This window comes from Vipera ursinii (assembly GCF_947247035.1).
Source record: "Vipera ursinii genome assembly, chromosome: 1".
Lineage (NCBI taxonomy): Eukaryota > Metazoa > Chordata > Lepidosauria > Squamata > Viperidae > Vipera > Vipera ursinii.
This window is the reverse complement of record NC_139512.1, coordinates 48,801,497-48,821,542: the sequence shown is the minus strand read 5'-3', so window position 1 is coordinate 48,821,542 and position 20,046 is coordinate 48,801,497. Positions and strand designations below refer to the sequence as shown.

Sequence of the window (20,046 nt, the reverse complement as noted above, 5' to 3'; positions counted from 1 at the left end):
AGATGGATTAGAAGTAGTATTTTAACACAATGTAAGAACTGTGTTTCAGTTGAAAAAAGAAATGGAGGAAAATTCTTGATCTTAAATTAGGTTTGTTTAGAGGGCCATAGGCAGAAAACAAGGTGATTAGGTGTTCATATTGCACTATAACATAATGCAGTTTGTTTTTAATCTTAGCATAATGTGTGAACCAGGATATTATGTCTTTTTATGCAAATCATAGTTTAACACTTCAATATTATTTTAAACTTGTTCACATATTGGTTCACATATTATGCTAAGTCATGTTTTCTTTTAACTATAAGTGGCTGAACAAACCATAGTGATCCGTTTTATTGAACCGAAGCCATAAACACAGTATTGTAAATAGCATGGCTGGGTTCTCCTATTAAATGAAACCAAACCCAAACCCAAAGAAAACCACATTTTCTTTGTGTTAGTGTAAGGGGTGACTCTACTACTAGTGTCCATCATTATTCTCTTCTTCCTTCTTCTCTCTCCTCCTCCTCCTCCTCCTCCATCATCATCATCATTATTTTTTATTACATTTATATCCTGCCCTTCTCCGAAGACTCAGGGCGGCTTACAAGCTTAGCAGTAGCCTTCATTCTATGTATATGCCTGCTTGTTAGGGCTTTCACAGACACCCCAAGCGGCATCATTACAAAGTCAGCTTATTGCCCCCAACAATCTGGGTCCTCAGATTATCATCATCACAATTGTGATTTCAGTACAATTAATTTAATTTAATTTAATTTAATAACATTTATATACCGCCCTTCTCCCTGAGGACTCAGGGCGGTTCACAGGGCAGAATAAAATACCAAATACAAACATTAAAAAGAGATTGTTGGAAAGGACACAGAAACAAAGTATGTAAGGGCTGGATAGGACTTTGGAGATCATCTATTCCAAACCGTTATCTAATATGGGAATCTACTAATCCAGCATGCCTAATAGATGACCATCCAATCTTTGATGAGCAATAGTGGCACTTAAGTACTTTAAATATCATTGTTACTTGGGTAATATAGTTGTGTTTCTGTCAGCCTTACCAGTACATCAGACAGGAAAAATGACCACGTGAGCTAACAGAATCTTGCAAGTCTGAAAGTATAATTCTTCTGCCATCTTGTTTACAGCATGAGAAATGAGGGAAGGCCCCTTTTGAGCCTTTTGCTCCATCCACTATGCAGCTGTGGGCTATGCCTTCTTTTATCTGACTATTCCCTTGACAGCATCTCTTTGCCCTAACTCCCAGGGCCTTTCCCACATACCATTACAATTTCTTTATTATGTTTTCAGATTCTGTCTTTTCTCCAACATCTGTAATTGAGATAACAAAATAGTAAGTATGGTAGACTTAGTCTGACCTTTTAGAAAGACTGTTAAAATGTTAGTCATTGAAAGCTCTGCCTTTGCTGTAGATCAGGGGTGTCAAACTCAATTTCATTGAGGGCCGCATCAGCATTGCAGTTGCCCTCAGGGGGCCGGGTGGGTGTAGCCTGGGTGGGCGTGGTCTACTGGGTGGGTGTGGCTAAAGTGCGTATGGCCTACTGGGTGGGCATGGCCAGCTCTACATTGTTCGCATCTAGGGTGCCTATGGGGGCCTGGGCAGGAGTGGGACAGATCTGAGGGTCTCTGGCAGAAGGAGGGTCTCTGGGCCAGGGCCAAGGCAGTGGGGGCCGTTCCCTCACTGTTTCCAGGATGGCTTCGCGGGCCGCATGAAACCACTTCGCGGGCCGGATCTGGCCCCCGGGCCTTGTGTTTGACATGTCTGCTGTAGATGGATCACAGACAGTTCTTCTGCAGCATGACCTTGTCTTTTGAAATGAAGGAATAATGACACAGCTGAAAGATTACTGAAAATAGAGTCTGCCTTGATGACTAGATAAGATATCTTTAGGGACCTGAAATGTGTTCAGTTGAAGTGGAAAGGTAATGGCCATTTGCCCATTCCTATCTGAATTCTGCCAATTGCAGTGACTGTGTTGTTTAAAAATGTTGCAGTGGATCACTAATTCTATCTCAGCACACATTCTCCTGCTGATTAGATGAAGATGTTTTAGGATGCAGAGCTGGATCCACAGCATGTTCTGTAGATGGCAGATTGTTGTATTTTAGTGTGGTTATATTGCCTGGCCATGTTTAAAGAAGAGATACAAAGAGGATGTTTTAGGCAAAGATGAATCAAAATGTCTATTTTGCATCATTCCAACCCATTTGGAGAAGGATTTACAAATGTTGGTAATTTTTTATTTTTAAAGAAAAAGGTAAATAATTTGTTCCTCTGTGCTGAACTCCTATGTTCATAAAGAAAACCCAAGGAAGTATGGATTTAAAATGTCAGAATTTGAAGAAATGGCACTAACAATATAACAAACAATACACTTGTTTGATCAGAGAACAAACAACAAAAAAATTAATGCAGGATACACATTTGAGAAATACTAATTGAACTGATGGTTATTATGACCCTGGATCTCACTTTGAATTGAAGTATTCTAAACACACCCATTAAAAGAATGTATGAGAAGGTGCAGTTTACGAAACATAGAGTTTATGAATCAAGGGCTATTCATCGATGTAAGAAAACTACAACTCTGGAAAGATATGTGTCATGAGGAATTAGTCACATCCTGTATATGGAAAAAATAGTTTATAAAGGTTAGATTAGCCAGATACATTAACTTTTACATTAAGTGGGCAAGTAAAAGAAAAGAAATTCAGAGGCCTAGAGAGGAGCACACAGGAGGCATTTTGAACAATACCACTTACTTCCATAAAACATACAAGTAACAGAATCAGAATAAAGCTGAAACACTTATTTAGCAAAGAAAATTTTTTCTCCAGGGCTAAAAATATTAAAGGAAGTTGCTATTTTTATTAAATCGAATATCGATGTTAGACTGTCACCCAAAAAATAATTACAAGTAAAAGTAGCATCTTTTCCAACTGACAGCTTTATTGAAAACACAAAACTTTCATGAGCTACAGAAGCAAAGAATGACTAGACTGATGAAGAAAGTAGAATAGAATAGAATGGAATGGAATGGAATAGAATAGAATAGAATAGAATAGAATAGAATAGAATAGAATAGAATAGAATAGAATAGAATAGAATAGAATAGAATAGAATAGAATAGAGCTGGAAAGGTCCTTTGAGGTCTTCTAGTCCAGCCCCCTGCTCAAGCAGGAAAACCTATACCATCTCAGACAAGTGACTGTCTAGCTTCTTCTTAAAAATCTCCAGTGATGAAGCGCCCATGATTTCTGGAGGCAAGCTGTTCCACTGGTTAATTGTCATCACTGTCAGGAAGTTTCTCCTTAATTCCAGGTTGCTTCTCTCTTTGATCAGTTTCCAACCATTGTTTCTTGTCCTGCTCTCTGGTGATTTGGAGGATAATGTGACCCCCTCTTTGTGGCAGGTCTATTCCACCTTTTTTTAGCTTACCAAGGAGTAGGTTGTGGTCTAATTTATCAAATGCCTTACTGAAATCTACGTGTATTATGTTCACAGCATTTCGCTGGTCTACTAGTTTAGTTTTCTTTTCTAATTAAGACTTTTTTCTAGGTATAGGCACCCAAAATTAACAAGGGTAAAATGTTTGATGAGTAATGCCATGTAGTATGTCTGCTGCTGTGATAAAAATTATTTTTAAAGGAACCTGCCAGGAAAGTTCTTAATTTCATTACATATTCTTACAGCTGTTGGAATTGGGTATGTCTAGTTTAATAAAGAGAAGGACGAGGGAGGACATGATAAGCAGTGTTCCAATATCTCAGGAATTGCCACAAAGAAGGGCAAGTCAAACTATTCCCAAAAACATCTGAAGGCAGGACAAGAAGCAATGGATGGAAACTAATCAAGGAGAGAAGCAACCTAGAACTAAGGAGAAACTTCCTGACAGTTAGAACAATTAACCAGTGGAATAACCTGCCTCCAGAAGTGGTGAATGCTCCAACACTGGAAGTTTTTAAGAAGAGACTGGACAGCCATTTGTCCAAAATGGTATAGGGTTTCCTATGTGAGCAGGGGGTTGGACTAGATGACCTCCAAGGTCCATTCCAACTTTATTATTATTATTCTGTGTAACCATATCAGAACTGAACATTTACTAGTAATCTTTAGAAAGATTAGGGATGCAGTGGCTCAGTGGGTTAGGACGTTGAGCTTGTCGATCAGAAGGTTGGCAGTTTGGCGGGTAGAATCCCAAGTGCCGCGTAACAGAGTGAGCACCTGTTACTCGTCCCAGCTTCTGCCAACCTAGCAGTTCGAAAGCACATAAAAATGCAAGTAGAAAAATAGGGACCACTACGGTTGGAAGGTAACAGCGTTCCGTGTGCCTTTGGCGTCTAGTCATGCCGGCCACATGACCACGGAGACGTCCTCAGAGAAGCGCTGCTCTTTGGCTTTGAAACGGAGATGAGCACCGGCCCCTAGAGTTGGAAACGACTAGCACGCATGTGTGGGGGAACCTTTACCTTTACCTTTAGAAAGATTAAGTGATGTAATGAACCGCAGATTAAATGTGTAATAGGAAAAACAACAACACTGATTCCCAGTTGCCCACAATATATTTAATTTCAACTCACTAAAAATTACATCATACTAACTTTTCTACCACAGAGAAACAGGTGTTCCAGTTCTTTTCAGAATAAAGGAGAGAGAAGAGCCCTGACACTCAGTCAAACAATGAGTCTTTGGTTTTTCTTCTATTCTAGAGAATGTTTTGAACATGTTTGACAGAACACTCTCTCTGAAATTGACCAAATCACAACTTGCTCTTGACCAAAGAGAAATTCCAAAGATCTTTTCTTTGATACCAGTCTTGAAATGTGATTATATAAATATTTCTTAAGAAATATGACCTACCAAGTCTAACAAAGTTTATCTCCAAGAACTCATACATAGGTTTGCAGACTGAAATCTACTACAGAGCACATACATATGCATAAGTTTAGTTAATAATTTTTAGAGACGGAATCAGTAATAAAAAAAATCCTGATTTCAGTTGCTCGTTAAGAAAATAAAAATGTCAAAGGTACATATAACGCAATTCATCAGCAGCACAATGGCTCAGTGGCTAAGATGCTAGGCTTGTCAGCTGCAAAGCTGACTAAGTGCTGCATGAAAGAGTGAGCTCCCATTACGCCTCCCAGATCCTGCCTACCTAGCAAGGGCATGATAATGCGAGTACATAAATAGGTGCCACTTTGATGGGAAAGTTAAAATACTCCATATTTTATTTGGACAGGAGAAACCTTTAAACTTTTAAAGTAACTCATAAATCTGTGCTGTGAGCCAGCCCTTTCTTAGAAAAATTGGAATGACAGGTGGTTGAGTGTTGTGAAATCTTGAAGAAAAGGGTGCACAATTTTAGTTGCCTTGAAGGCCACATCCAATTTTATAGGATATGTTGGAGAGTGCAACTCTGAAAATAGCTGGAGCTGGTTCTATTTTGGAGCGGAATTTCAAGAATATGATAGTTTAATCATCTGCAGGGCTTAAGATACTAGTTTGCTTCTTAAAATCTTACATCTCTGAAAATGCAAATAAATATTTTTTTTTGTTTTTGATGCCATTCAGTGTAGGGCCTAAAAGGGGGTATTAATAGACCACATGTAGCCTTCTGCTTATATTCTTAAGCCTGTTGTTTAGACAATATGAGGACAAATGCCATAGAATAAAAATTTTCAATGGGCTTTAAAAACTTTTATGCTCTTGGCATTAATATCTTCTGCTTTGGAACATGCAAAATATAAAATACATTATTTTCTTTTGTGTATGTAGGTATATACACTTGTTTTGCATTAAATGAATTTATTTTTCTATTTTTAATATAAATGCAGAGTTACATGACAAGCATTAAAAAAGAATTTTGCTTCAGATAGCACATATTGGCTTAAAATGTCAATTAGTATAAATGGTCAGAAGCTTTCATCTGTTATAATGCTAATGAGGGGAAGTAGCTGCCATATAAGAGTATTGTCCTCTGCACTTAGCTTACATTGTGTTATAAGCAAATAAGGAAATCCTGCTTCTATGTTGCCAAATATTTTTGTGTCTTAAGTGCAATATTAACAGATGTGAAGCCCTTCTATAAAAGGTAAATGGGCTGAGATTCTTTGTATTATTGGGGCAACATTTGTTCTTAAATCATACCCATATACTTTCAATGGCTTCACAATTCATACTAAGCCACGATGTATCTAATCATAGTTAAAAGTACAGCAGTGAGGTTTACATATCACACTAAGCCAGGAGTGTCAAACTGGTGGCCCATGGGCTGGATGCGTCACATGCATCCAGCTTTGGAAAGGCAAAAAAGGTCATGATATGTCACAATATGTCACATGACATGATCAAGTTTGACACCCGTGCAGTAAGCCAAAACATGACAAGCTAACAGGTCTGCTTGGTTATTTGTGTGAGGCTATGGTTATTTCATGTTAATAGTCATTGTCTTAGTTGTGATAGGCCAGGGGTCTTCAAACTTGGCCTTTTTATGACTTGTGGACTTCAACTCCCAGAATTCCTCAGCCAGCAGGCCACAGTCATAAAGTCCACAAGTCATAAAAGGGCCAACCAAGTTTGAAGAGCCCTATGATAGGCAATGGCTGAAGTCTTCTTCAAACCATTATTGAAATTTGGATTGTGATCTGAATATGATAAGAAGGCTCTAGAACAAGTTAATGATGCTCTGGTAAAAACAGTGCCCTGACACACAGAAAGCAAGTTAGAAAACTGAGGGGATATCAGTGAGAACTATTTTCACCTGGATCATGGTGAAACTGCATGATCACTGCTATTGTACTCATTCTTTCAAAATATGAGAAATCTGCAATAGTCAGGGATTCTTTTTTTTATTGAAAAGTTTTACAATACATTTTATCTTTAACAATCCCTCCCCCCTCCCTCCACCCAACCCTTCCTAACCCTCCCTAACCCTCCCCCTTCCCCCCTCCCCCCTCCCCGACTTCCCAGAGCTAAATACAAGGTATAAAAGCAAAAAACAATCATAAACAACCATATGTTAACAACAATAAACTATTAAGTCTATCGCACTCTAGCTCATATGAAATGACTACAAGCAATACTAATATCACATTAAAAAAAGGGGAAAAAACTTATTCAAATGCTAAGTGAAACTTTTTGGTCCCATATTTGTTCTGGATATAATCAATCCACTTTTTCCACTCCATAATATAACGTTGTTGTGAATGTTCATTCAAATAAGCCGAAATCTTTGCCATTTCCGCCAGGTCAGAAACTTTTAGAGTCCATTCTTCTATAGTCGGCAGTTCCTCCTTCTTCCAATATTGACCTACTAAAAGTCTTGCTGCTGTAATTAAGTTCAACATCAACTTGGTGTCCACAACAGTAGTATCTGTTATTATGCCCAATAAGAACAATTATGGACAAAACTTTATCCTTTGTTTAAATATCTTCTGCATATTCCACCAGATTTTAATCCAAAAAGCTTTAACCTTTTTACAGGTCCACCATATATGAAAATACGTTTCATCTTCGCTACCACATCTCCAACATTTAAGTTGGTAGTTCGGATACATACTTGCAAGCTTTTTAGGATCTAAATGCCACCTATAAAACATTTTGTAAAAGTTCTCTCTTAAGTTTTGAGCTTGTGAAAATTTTACGTTCCTCACCCAGATCTTTTCCCAGGTGTCCATTGTGATAACTTCTTGAATATTCTGAGCCCACTTTATCATACAATCTTTAACAAGTTCTGTTTCTGAGTCAATTTCTATCAATGCAAGATATATCCGTTTGATATGTGCTGGACCCTGATTTCTAATTTGCTTTACCAAATTTTCATCAGTCATTGAGAAACCAATTTTCTGGTCTTCTTTCCACCTGGCCCGTAATTGACCATATTGAAACCAAGTTTGAACAATCTTCTCATCTCGTAAAAGATTATACGGCTTCAAACACCATACATTCCTCTCCAAGCTTAAGATCTCCTTATATGTAGACACATCATGTTTGAAGCCAACATTTATGTTTTCTATTGCATGTTTCGGAATTGCCCACAGAGGTATCTTGTAGTTTAGCTTATGTCTATACTTTTTCCGAACTCTCAGCAATGCCTGTCTTAAAATATGCACTTTAAACACATTATCTACCTTCTTATCATACAATAAATATGCGTGCCAGCCAAATAACAAGTCGTGGCCCTCAAGATTTAATAATCTCCCTTGTGTTAAATTAATCCAATCACTTATTGCTGACAATGCAGCAGCTTCATAATATAATTTAAAGTTGGGCATTTTAAGACCACCTCTTTCGCGCATATCCTGCATAATCTTAAGTTTAACTCATGGCCTTTTCCCTGCCCATACAAATTTATTTATACCCCGTTAATAGTCAGGGATTCTTTTAAAATGTGAGGAGTAATGAGAGGGAGGGAACATGACAAAATACATTCTAAAATGCTTGGGAAATACAATTTCCATAATTGCTGATTGGCCTAGTGTCTTTGGAACTGGTAAGCTTTGCAAGAACATCGTGGGAAGCAAAATCAAATGATCTTATGTACGTTCTATAGTTTTGTGTCTGTTTGTAATTTTAATTGTGCTTTTGTTCCATAGTAGCTTGAGGATCTGAAGATTGTGATAGTGATAGTCACCTGATTTATAATAAGATAGAATACTTTCAATGTTTCTTATAAACATGATGCCCTGGGGAAACCAGTTTTGTATATAATACAACCAGAAAGGCAATATTGGCAGGTATTGCAGAGAATCCAGTGTCCAAGGCTGTTGTTGATAGTATGAAAATGTCGTGAAGTATCACTGTTTAAGAGATAGTGAGTCCTTGGGGATGCTTTCCAAGCCAGAAGAAAGGAAATGGTGAATGAAAAATATTGTTTCTTTCCACCAACTTACTTGAAGCACTGTTCTCTTTGCTGAAGGCTGCTAAATTCCCATTTTCCAACATGTTACTCACTCTGCCATTTCTCTGAGAGAGGACAGATTTCCAATAAATAAGTGTTTAACTTTGCACTCTTTAGTTACATAAATTTGTGCTGGGGGAAAAAAAATGGGGAGCTTTTCTCTGCAGCCTAGTTCCCTACTTGTATCAATGGCCATCAATTCCTCTTAACCAGTCAAAGGTATCTGGATTCCAAGATTTCTGCATTGTTTGAGGCCAATTTTCTCACTTAGGGGCCTCCAATTTAATTTTTTTACTTATATTTGATATGTGGATCTTGTGCTATTGTCCTCTTGATACTCAGAATTGGTTTTGGAAAATCTTAAAATGTTCCTATATTTAATTGGCTATAGTGTAGGGCCTTCTTCCTGCCAAACAAAGCCATAAATGTTATGTTACTTAAAGTATGTGACAGAGTGATATGGTGGGTTAATATTTTCCTAGGGAAAATTATTGTCATGTATTAAGCTTATAGATTGTGGCTCAAGGTTTAGAGAAAGAAGGGAAAAGAGAACTGGTTTCAGACTGAAAGTATGATGTGATCTTGGCAGTACATGTTTCGATAGAAGTTAAAGAAGTAGCACTGGCCACAAATATCTTTCCCTTCCTCATTTGAGGTTTTATTAGAATCTTGACACTTTTTCAGTAAGTGCAATTTGATAATTGTTAATATTTGATTATCTTGTTCAAGAATGCACTTACAGAGAATAGTTCTTTTGTTTGAACATCAGAATAATTTTTAAAACATTTGATACAAATTTGGAAACTTTACATGGAATAATGTAATATTATCCAGGGAGTCATGCATTTTTAAAACATACAATTAACTAACCTCCTTATTAAATATATATAATTTAGAAAATTATTTTCTTTCTTCATTAGGAAGTCTCTAAGGATACTAAAGGGACGTGGTGGCTCAGTGGGTTAGGACGCTGAGCTTGTTGATCAGAAGGTCGGCAGTTTGGTGGGTCGAATCCCGAGTGCCGTGTAACAGAGTGAGCGCCTGTTACTCGTCCCAGCTTCTGCCAACCTAGCAGTTCGAAAACACGTAAAAATGGAAGTAGAAAAATAGGGACCACTATGGTGGGAAGTTAACAGTGTTCCGTGAGCCTTTGGCATCTAGTCATGCTGGCCACATGACCACGGAGACATCCTCGGAGAAGCGCTGGCTCTTCGGCTTCGAAACGGAGATGAGCACCGGCCCCTAGAGTCAGAAACGACTAGCACACATGTGCGGGGGAACCTTTACTTTTACCTAAGGATACTTAGTTACATTTGGGAAGCAAAATACACTTCCTCCTATCAGCCTGAACCAGTATTTACCTCAGCAATTTTGCGATGTGTGTACTTCAACTTAGTCACTTAGAGGAGGTGTAGAAATGTGATGAATGATTGCATGAAAGAATGAATGAATGAATGAACAAATGAACAAATGCCATTCTGAATGGGGAATGGTGCAAATTAAAGTCCATACATCTGAAAACTGTTGCGGTTGAGAAACATTAGCTTAAACCATTCTTATGCCTTTCATTTAAACTGAAGGAAACTTTTTTTATCATTGTTCACCAGAATACCTCCAAACAAATGATACACTTCTCTATCCACACAGAAGCTGGTTTAACAGAACATACATACATGGATACAATGTTGATATGGAACATGGCTATTAAATATATGACGTACTGATTTTGTGTTATTAAAATTGGAATGTGTTCCGGTAACAAGTAATACAAGACTGTAAGGTAATGTAATCCATGGTCTCACTGATTGCTAAGATTAAACTGAGTAGTAGGGCTACACAATCTTCATTGAACCAAGGGATTAGACTTTTGTAATGGTATGTTGGAAACTGCATTGCAAAATGGAATGTTGTCATATTAAAGAAAGTGGGATATAAAATTACATTAACGGAACATTAGTATCATTAAATAATTAATATTTAGTAAACATGATCAAATAATTTTTAAATAATGTTACATTCTACACATGCAAATACATTTCATATTTAGAGAAGATAGTTTTAGAACAAGCCTGAGAGAGAAACCCTAATCCTAACCTGGAAGTTTGTCAGAGAATCTAAAGATAAAAGATTCATCTGATCCCTGAACTGGAAACTGTACACGTATACCTAAAACACCTTCCCATATTTTTTACTTGAAAAGTTTTTCATACGTTTACTAGAGAAGCGTGCAAGATTTCTGTAAGCCCATTTAGACAAAAAAAATTTACAACTCTATACTTGAGTGGAATTTGTAAAGTTTCCTTCAAGAAGCAATAGCAATAGCACTTACATTCTGCTTCATAGTGCTTTACAATCCTCTCTAAGCATTTTACAAAGTGAGACTATTGTCCCCAACAATCTGGGTCCTCATTTTACTGACCTCGGAAGGATGGAACTGCTGGTACTGTGCCACCACAGCAGTTGCATGGGCAACACTTTTGCCCATATGTAAGTACATTTACATATTTAAGGCAAAGTCATTAAGATTTCTGTTTTATGGAGCCAGGTCTATAATGGCACAAGTGCTTTCTAATCTAACATGAAAAGTTTTGTATATTTTGTATATCCTTACTGTATTATATAGTTAAAACAGATAAGACTCTCAGAATCTTCTTCAGAATCTACCAAATAAATTACTGGTGTTAAACCTTGACCCACTGAATTGTTATTGATAAATTTGTTTCTTCCTGGAAAGGAAGGCATTGTCTGAGATCTAAGGTCCTGTGACTTTTCAATCTCAACCCAGTGCTTGAGGATATTACAGCTGGACAGAGCTACTTTACAGACAAAGCAATAAATCCTGACTGGAAAGACAGAATTAAAGCTCTTTCTTATTGAAACCACAATCTCCTAAATACTTCACTAACACTCTCTTCCATCTTGCATAGGAAAGTATTTTTCTTAGCTAGATGCAATCTTCTGCCATCTGGGCCCTTGTTCAGATGGAGCAATTGAGAATGTTCCGTTGCACTGCCCTCCGTATTAACTACCGTGTTCTGATTTAATAATGGCTTTGTTAATTAGCTATTTGGGTTGGCTTAATGAGGGAATGTTTTCTTCTTGCTAGATTGATTTACAGAAATATCTAGGAGGGCTGCCAATTTCCATTTGATCATGATTTTTATCTTTTTTTTACATGTCCATCAAGCATGATAAAAGGTGCCCTCTTGTTCACATTTCCAACATAAATTTGAAGTATCTTTATACATTTTAGACATTTTTTTTATTTTTTATTGAAAAGTTTTAACATACAATTTTTCCCTTAAAAAAAAATCCCCCCTCCCCCTCCCTTCTCCCTCCCCCCCTTCCTCTCCCCCCTCCCCCCCTCCCCCCTCCCCCCCTCCCCCCCGACTTCCCAGAGCTAAATACAAGGTATATAAAAAAAAACAATCATAAACAACCATATACTAACAATCATAAACTCTAAAATCTATCACTCTCTAGCTTATATAGGATAAAACAAACCTTAGTAGTATTAAATATATATATAAAAAAATAATAATATAAAAAAAGAAACAAAGAAAGAAGACTTATTCAAATATGAAACTTCTTAACCCTATACTTATTCTGGATAAACTCAAGCCATTTTCTCCCTTCCATAATATAATGTTCTTGCAAGTAATCTTTCAAATAGGCTGAAATCTTCGCCATTTCAACCAGGTCGGAAACCTTTAAAGTCCACTCTTCTATAGTCAGCAGTTCCTTTTTCCAGTACTAACCTATCAAAAGTCTTACTGCCGTAGTTAAATTCAACAACAACTTAGTGTGTTCCACCAGACTTTTATCCAAAAAGCCTTAGCCTTTTTACAAGTCCACCATATATGAAAATATAATGCGTCTTCATCACTGCACCTCCAACTTTTAGGCTAATAATTCAGATACATACTTAGCTTTTTAAAATCTAAATACCATCTATAAAACATTTTGTAAAAATTCTCTCTTAGATTTCAAACTTGTGTAAATTTTACATTCCTCACCCAAATCTTTTCCCACCTCCCACTACTTGGCTGTAAGTACGTTGTGAAAGTTCCATAGGCTTCTGCTGATCTTGTTCTTTTATCTTTTTTGATCGTTTTAAAGCAGCACGCGTCACCCTCTGTTCTCTGGGATCATCCAAAGGTGTTATATCTTGATCTCCTCCAGCACCATTCTCCTCTGTCTGTCCATCTTCAGCCTCTTGATGTTCTCCTTCTCCAGATCCCTTTGCAGCTTCCAAAAGTGTTAATGGGGTTGCTTTTAAGTGCTTGCATCACAGTAACCAGACGGTACCTTTTACCTTCATGCATCACCATCAACCCAGCTGGGATCTCCCATCTGAACCTTATATCTCGTTGCTTGAGCTCTTGCACAAGAAATGTAAAATCCTTCCTTCTCCTTAAAATCTTTGGAGGAATTTCTTTTAGAACCAGAACTTCTTGACCAGCAATCACGACTTTAGTATCATAGGCAGCTCGTATAACTTCATCTCTAATTTCCCTTTTTGCAAAATAAACCACCACATCTCTAGGCAACTTTCTCTGTCTAGCAATCCATGAGTTCACACGAAACACTTTATCCATGCCTCCTTTTATTTCAGATGCTGGCTGGTTCAATACCACTTCGAGAGCCTCAGAAACCAGCTGCTTTAGATCTTCCTTAATATTCTCCTTTAAACCTCTAATTCTAATGGCAAACTGCATCTGGAAATATTGAGCAAGACTCAATTCTCTATCCAATTTGTCTCTTAAATCTTCATTCTCCAATACTTTTGCTTCTAATATAGCATTCTTTTGAGTCAAATCTTCCACTTTTTCCTCCAAATCTTCCACACATTCAGCCACTTTATACACTGAAGACAAAATGTCTACCTTCATCACACTGAACTTCTGTTCCATCCTCTCCTCCATTCTCTCCTCCAACTTCTTCAATTTCTCCTCCATCTGTGCAAATTTATCACCCATTGCTTCCAAAATTACCTGGGCATGTTTTTCCAGAGCATCTCGTAAGTCCTTCGGTGTCAATACATCAGGAGGATGCAACGCCTGTAATGAAGATTGTTGCACCGGAGAAGTTCCAGCACTCTGAAGAGTTTTAGGGGGAGGTTTAGCCGCCATCTTTTACTTTCAATTGTGACGCACTTTCACTTTAAGTTTAAAAAAACCATCAAGCTCGAGAGTAAAATAAAATAATCCTCTTCACCTTTTCCTCTTGTACCGCTCTGCCTGCTCTTATTGCTCCATAGTCCTTCCTTCAGGCAGGGGTGGTCGCAGATGCCTGGCTCCGCTCCATGAAGTCAGGAGCAGAGGCGCTGGCCAGCTGGGAGCGACCCAGGCTACGGGGGAGTTCGATCCTTCGGCCGCCCAAGCTGCAAGCTCAGGCGGCCCCGGAGAACTCGACCCCTACCTGGGGCCTCACCCCCTCCTCTTCTCCCGAGGAGGGGGCTTCAAATTCGCCCGAACAGCTGATCGGCGCTGTTTCGGGCGAAAATCACACAGCTGAGCTGCGGGCAGCCCGGGAAGGCTGTGTCCGGCGCCGCGGAGCCACCGGAAGTCCACATTTTAGACATTTTTGTCTGGTGACAAACACCAACACTTTTCTGGTTTTCCTGAAACATGGAAAGCCAGGGAGCTGCAGAATTGGGCATGCAAAACATTTCAAATTAAGAATGTTTCTGTCTTGAAATATTCCTTGTTGAGTTCTCAGTAGTTCTTCCAAGTTCAAAATGGGTTCTCTCTGATTATCCTGGAAATGTTTTTTGCTCAGAATTACACCTCTAGAATGGCTAGAACTCTTTTTGTATTTGACATTTTGTATATTGACTTGAAACCAGAGAATCCTAAGTTCAAAATAGTTTGCATCTGAGTTCTGCAGTCTGTAGACTGCTGGGAGAGGTGTTTTTAGAAGGGAAGTTATTCTTACATATATCTCAGCTTTCTACTAAGACAAATGCCCATTTATATTGACATGATCTTCTCTTTGAAAAATAATACAATGCCATAAATTGAATAGACATTTTTTTAAAAAAATGTAATTTTTGGCATAGTCTCCTTAACATGGTTGTAACAGTTCAGCTACAATGACTGTCTTATTCTGTAATTCAGGGGTGTCAAACTCAATTTCATTGAGGGCCGCATCAGCATTGCGGTTGCCCTCAAGGGGCCGGGTGGGTATGGCCTGGGTGGGCGTGGCCTGCTGGGTGGGCGTGGCTAGAGTGCTTATGCCCTACTGGGTGGGTGTGGCCAGCTCTACATCGTTTGCATCAAGGGTGCCTATGGGGGCCTGGGCAGGAGTGGGACAGATCTGAGGGTCTCTGGCAGGAGGAGGGTCTCTGGGCCAGGGCCAAGGCAGTGGGGGCCGTTCCCTCACCGTTTCCAGGATGGCTTCGTGGGCCAGAAAAAACCACTTTGCGGGCCGGATCTGGCCCCCGGGCCTTGTGTTTGACATGTCTGCTTTAATTGATAGAATATTCCAAACATGTTTGTAAATACTATGGCATTTGTGGATTACATCTGAATTCCAGTGTTCATAGTTTACTGCGGGAAGTATGTCAATGGAAAAGCCCTGTGACATTATTTTCTAAATTGGAGAAATTTGTAAGCAGTATGCATGCTGCAAATATTAAGATAAGCACTAGACAGCCAATGAACAAGTTTTCATATTTTTTTAACTTGATTTTTTAGTTTTTTGTGAAACATCTTCAGAGGTTGGCACGGTAAATAATATAGGATATAGGATATCATTGAAGAGATATAGAATATTGGCATGCTATTTTATTAGCCAATTGAATTAATTGATGATATATATTTGAAATATTATTTGTGCCCTGGATATTCTAAAAAATTATATCTAATTTAATTTTTCCAGTGACTGATAAGAAATGTGGATAATGAAGAAGTTGATAGAATTGGATGAGCCAGTCATGGGTATTACCTGAGCAGTGTAGGACAGCTCAATGCTACTGAAGGGAAGAAGGCTTTTGCTCAGTTTTAGCTGCCATACCAGGCCTTTCTGGACCGTGGAGGATTATGACAATGACTCAACCCCTCATCACCTTGAGATTGAACTACAGGTAGTCCTTGACTTACAACAGTTCATTTAATGACTGTTCAAAATTACAAAGGCACTGAAAAAAGTGATTTATGACGCTTTTCACACTTAAAACATTTGTAGCATCCCCATGATCATGTGATCAAAATTCAGTTGCTTGGCAATTGACTCATACTTATGACTATTCCTCTGTCCCAAGGTCACGTGATCATTTTTTTTGCAACAGTTTGAAAAACAAAATCAATGGGGAAGCCAGTTAATAACAACCATGTTACTAACTTATCAATTGCAGTGATTCACTTAACAATTGTGGCAAGAAAGGTTGTGAAACGGGGCAAAATTTACTTAACAAATGTCTTGCTTAACAATGGAAATGTTATGTTTAATTGTGGTAATAAGTTGAGGACTACCTATATATCAACATTCTACAAGGGGAAGATAACTTTTTTTCAGGTATCTCGCATAAACCCATGTGCTAAGTAATAGTAAGCAATTTACTCAAGACTGGGTAGATAAATAACCACAAGCAAAAAAGCATAAATCAGAGTTTCTGGAAATATAACTTGCCAAAGCAGATTGCAGACTTCACAAGGGTCAGAGTGTCAAGTTTCTTACATGGGCAGAAGGCACCAACACACCAAACACTGCATCAGACTGTTGTTTCCAATAGGAAATATGGGTCAGAGATGCCTAAATAAGACTACAGCGAGCTTTTCTTTTTTTAGTTAAAAATAACCCATGACATGGCAAGCATGACAAGGAACCTCACTGAGCATCTTTGCTCTACTTTCCAGTCTACTCACTAAGTCTAGGGCTTTGGAGGCCACACTTTTTTTCATCTGACTTCTCCAGCTATTCTGACGCTGCCTTGATGTCACTTAAAGCTGTCATTCCAGTGGTTCATCTAGAGAAGCTTTGCTTCTTCAGATTTTGAGTTCTGGGCTACGGAACTAATTCAGAATATGCAACTGGGACAAAATGCAATATCCTGACTAGCCAATGGGGATGGGGAAGTTTAACAGTATAGTAAAAGTGTTTCAATCACTTGTATGTTTTTGGACTGAATTCAAAATGCTAGGCATACTGGTTCACCCTCCAGAAAACGTCAAGGTCATCTTAGCCTATCCTCTGTATTCTAGAAACTGTCCCAAGGGTCTGCAACCTGCAGTAAGTGAAAGAGACAAGAACCCATAGGCGCTCTTTTTCAGTGGCAGTCTCCCATTATGAAACTTGCTCTATGCATTTTATGAGCTCTTCCCCCCTCCTGCCATTTTGAAAGATGGTAAAGTCTATCTTGTGGATGTTGAGGAGACTAGACTTGACTAAACATTACAGAATTTGGATTAACAGTATTTGGATTCTACTGTGTGTTGTAACTTTTGTTTTTATGGTAAACTGAATAGACTTAATGTATATAACTGGGTGGTATACAAATTGGATTAAAAATATACAAAAAAATAAAGCTTTTTGCATTTTTATCGTGTAGGTGTTTGTAGTACAGATTATAATGAAAATGTAGGAAGTTGATTTATTGCGCTTTTGATTTTATTGGGATGTGGGGGTGTGGGTTGGCTATTTTGATGTGAGCATTGTGGATAGAGTAGAATAGTATATTGAGCTTGGCTATTTTATAATGTGGCAATGGTCTCCCTCAATCTGGAAAGATGGACTGAAAGAGACTTAACAGGTAAGAAAAGTAAGACCAAAGCTAAGAAGTCTGAAGCATATTCTGTGATCCTCCTTTTGCTGCAAATTTTTTCTGGTAAGGAATGTTTAAAACTAGTATTTGCATAAAGAATAAATGTGTGAGTGAATGTGAATGGATTTATAATTTATTATGGTTCTTTTTTTCCTCTTGTTACAATGCTCCTCAAGGAAGTACATTTCTTTCAACCCTTTATATTTAATGATAATGATTATTTAACCAATATATCTGTATGTACAATAAATAGTAAACCGGTTAGCTTAAATTTTGCATAGGCCCATGCCATTGAAAACACAGAATGAAAATCAGAATGCTTGCTATATTTTGTTTTAATGTTTGTTCATTCATTACATTTTCATGTTGCCCCAAATGTGCATCAAAATGTTGTGATAGGGATATTCTACTAAAAAGCAAACAATTTTATTATTTTATTCTCCTTCCTTCCATCCATCCATCCATCCATCCATCCATCCATCCATCCATCCATGCCTTTCTTACTATGAGAATAGTATTGTAGTAACAATAATAGTATAACAAACTTGCAAAGAACCTTGGAGAAGACCTCGTCCAATCCCCTGCTCTAAGTTATGGAAACCTACTAATTAATTTTTAGCTCAGGCATAACTTTCTTATTCTGCATTTGTTACAATATATGCTAATCTTCCTGCTTCTTATTTGTATTTATAAATTAAGTAATCAGCAATAACAACAACAAATACTTAGTGACCTGTAGCCATCTCATAAAAGCCAACTGAAAATAGTCTATTTGGTGTTCTCTGTCTCTCTCCCACCCCTCCAGTGGTCATTTACCGCCAATTCTCTATCTGTAAATGGAAATGATATTTTTAGAAATTATTTTTGGACAGACCACCTGCACTGCTGCCTATACTGTTACATTTTGTTGCTGTGGCAACTTTGGTAATATAAATGTGAAAAAGTTGATGTTGAGCAGAAATTTACAGGAGGGTAATTGTGGCTGACAAACGGTTCTTTTCTCACTGCAGATGTCTCCCAAATAACAAAAATAACAGGCATTCAAAGAAAACAACAAAGCTAGATAACAAAGTAGGAAGAGGTGATAAATAAATTTAAAATGATTTTCAATAATCTTATTGCAAAGGCTTTGAAAATAGGATAATCCCTTCCTTTTTAAGCTCCTCTGAGCTACTCAGAGTTTTGATCTCTAAATGTCTCTTGTTTTATATACAGCTGCATTCTAGAAAGTGAGGTATTACCAATACAGCACTTACTCCATCCAATATATAATTTAGAGAAAACCTTAATCCTTTAACCTAATAGAATCAGCTAAAACGTTCTCATTCTAAAAACAGATGCATGAATAATGTTGTCATCACAAAACAGACAGAAATGGAATCATTTGGATACATTTAAAAAATGTAATTGGCTATCATTTCTTAGGCTTTCTTAATATCATCATGGGATCAGCCTAGTCACTCCTGCCATTGGGTTTCGTGTCTGATCTAAAAAGCAAAATGGCTGTGCACAGCAGAAAGATTGAAAATTTGTACATTTAACTCGTTGGCATTGCCGTAGTAGCCATGAACTACTTATATTACTACAATATTTTTACATAACATCAGCAAGGAACAAAGATGCTTTTCATATTTATTACATTTTCATGAATAATCTGTGCTATATGATTCTTCATAATAAAAACAACCAATTCTGGGCTAATTTGTTCAGATCCCAATTGACTCTATTCAATTTTCTAATAGTTTGTTTATATTTTTAAATCTGATTTTTAATCTCCAGAAATATTAAAAGATTTTTTTTAAGTCCATAAAATTATGGGAAGAAATAATAATGTAATAAAACAATGCAGTCATCTTAACCTGCAGAAAAGAAAGAAAAGATAATAAAATAGACATAATTTATGACCTTCATTACAAGCTATCAGATCTACATTTGGATTTTCATACCAAAAAGCTATACTTTCACTGCTTAGACACGGATTACTGCAGTTGAAATCAATATTCTATAGAGGACACCTATATAGAGGAACAAAAATTGAGTCACAGCTTCTGAAATGACTTAAACCAGATCAACCATCTCTGATAAACTAGAATGAATAGACAGACTACATTATCCTTTATTATTATCCTAACATCATAATTAACACACATTGAAGGCAAGGATATTTTCTGCATAAACACTGTGGATTATTTTGAAATTTTTGCAAGGAGATTAGAATTAGAATGTCTAAGTCTATTATTAGAATATATATTAGCTGAATACAGGCTTATAGCATGTAACCATCCATCTTGGAATTTAGTTGGCTACTCTCATCCTCTCATTCCAAGTCATTTGTTGGATGAGAATGTTGTAAAATATCATTTC

At 37.5% G+C, this 20,046-nt stretch overlaps 1 protein-coding gene across 4 annotated transcripts in view; it reads left to right on the top strand.

Moving 5' to 3' along the window:
- Positions 1-20,046, top strand: part of NRXN3 (neurexin 3) — a gene marked incomplete at its 5' end in the record, with an annotated part of 1,287,103 nt that overhangs the window by 505,418 nt on the left and 761,639 nt on the right. The window lies entirely within an intron of this gene.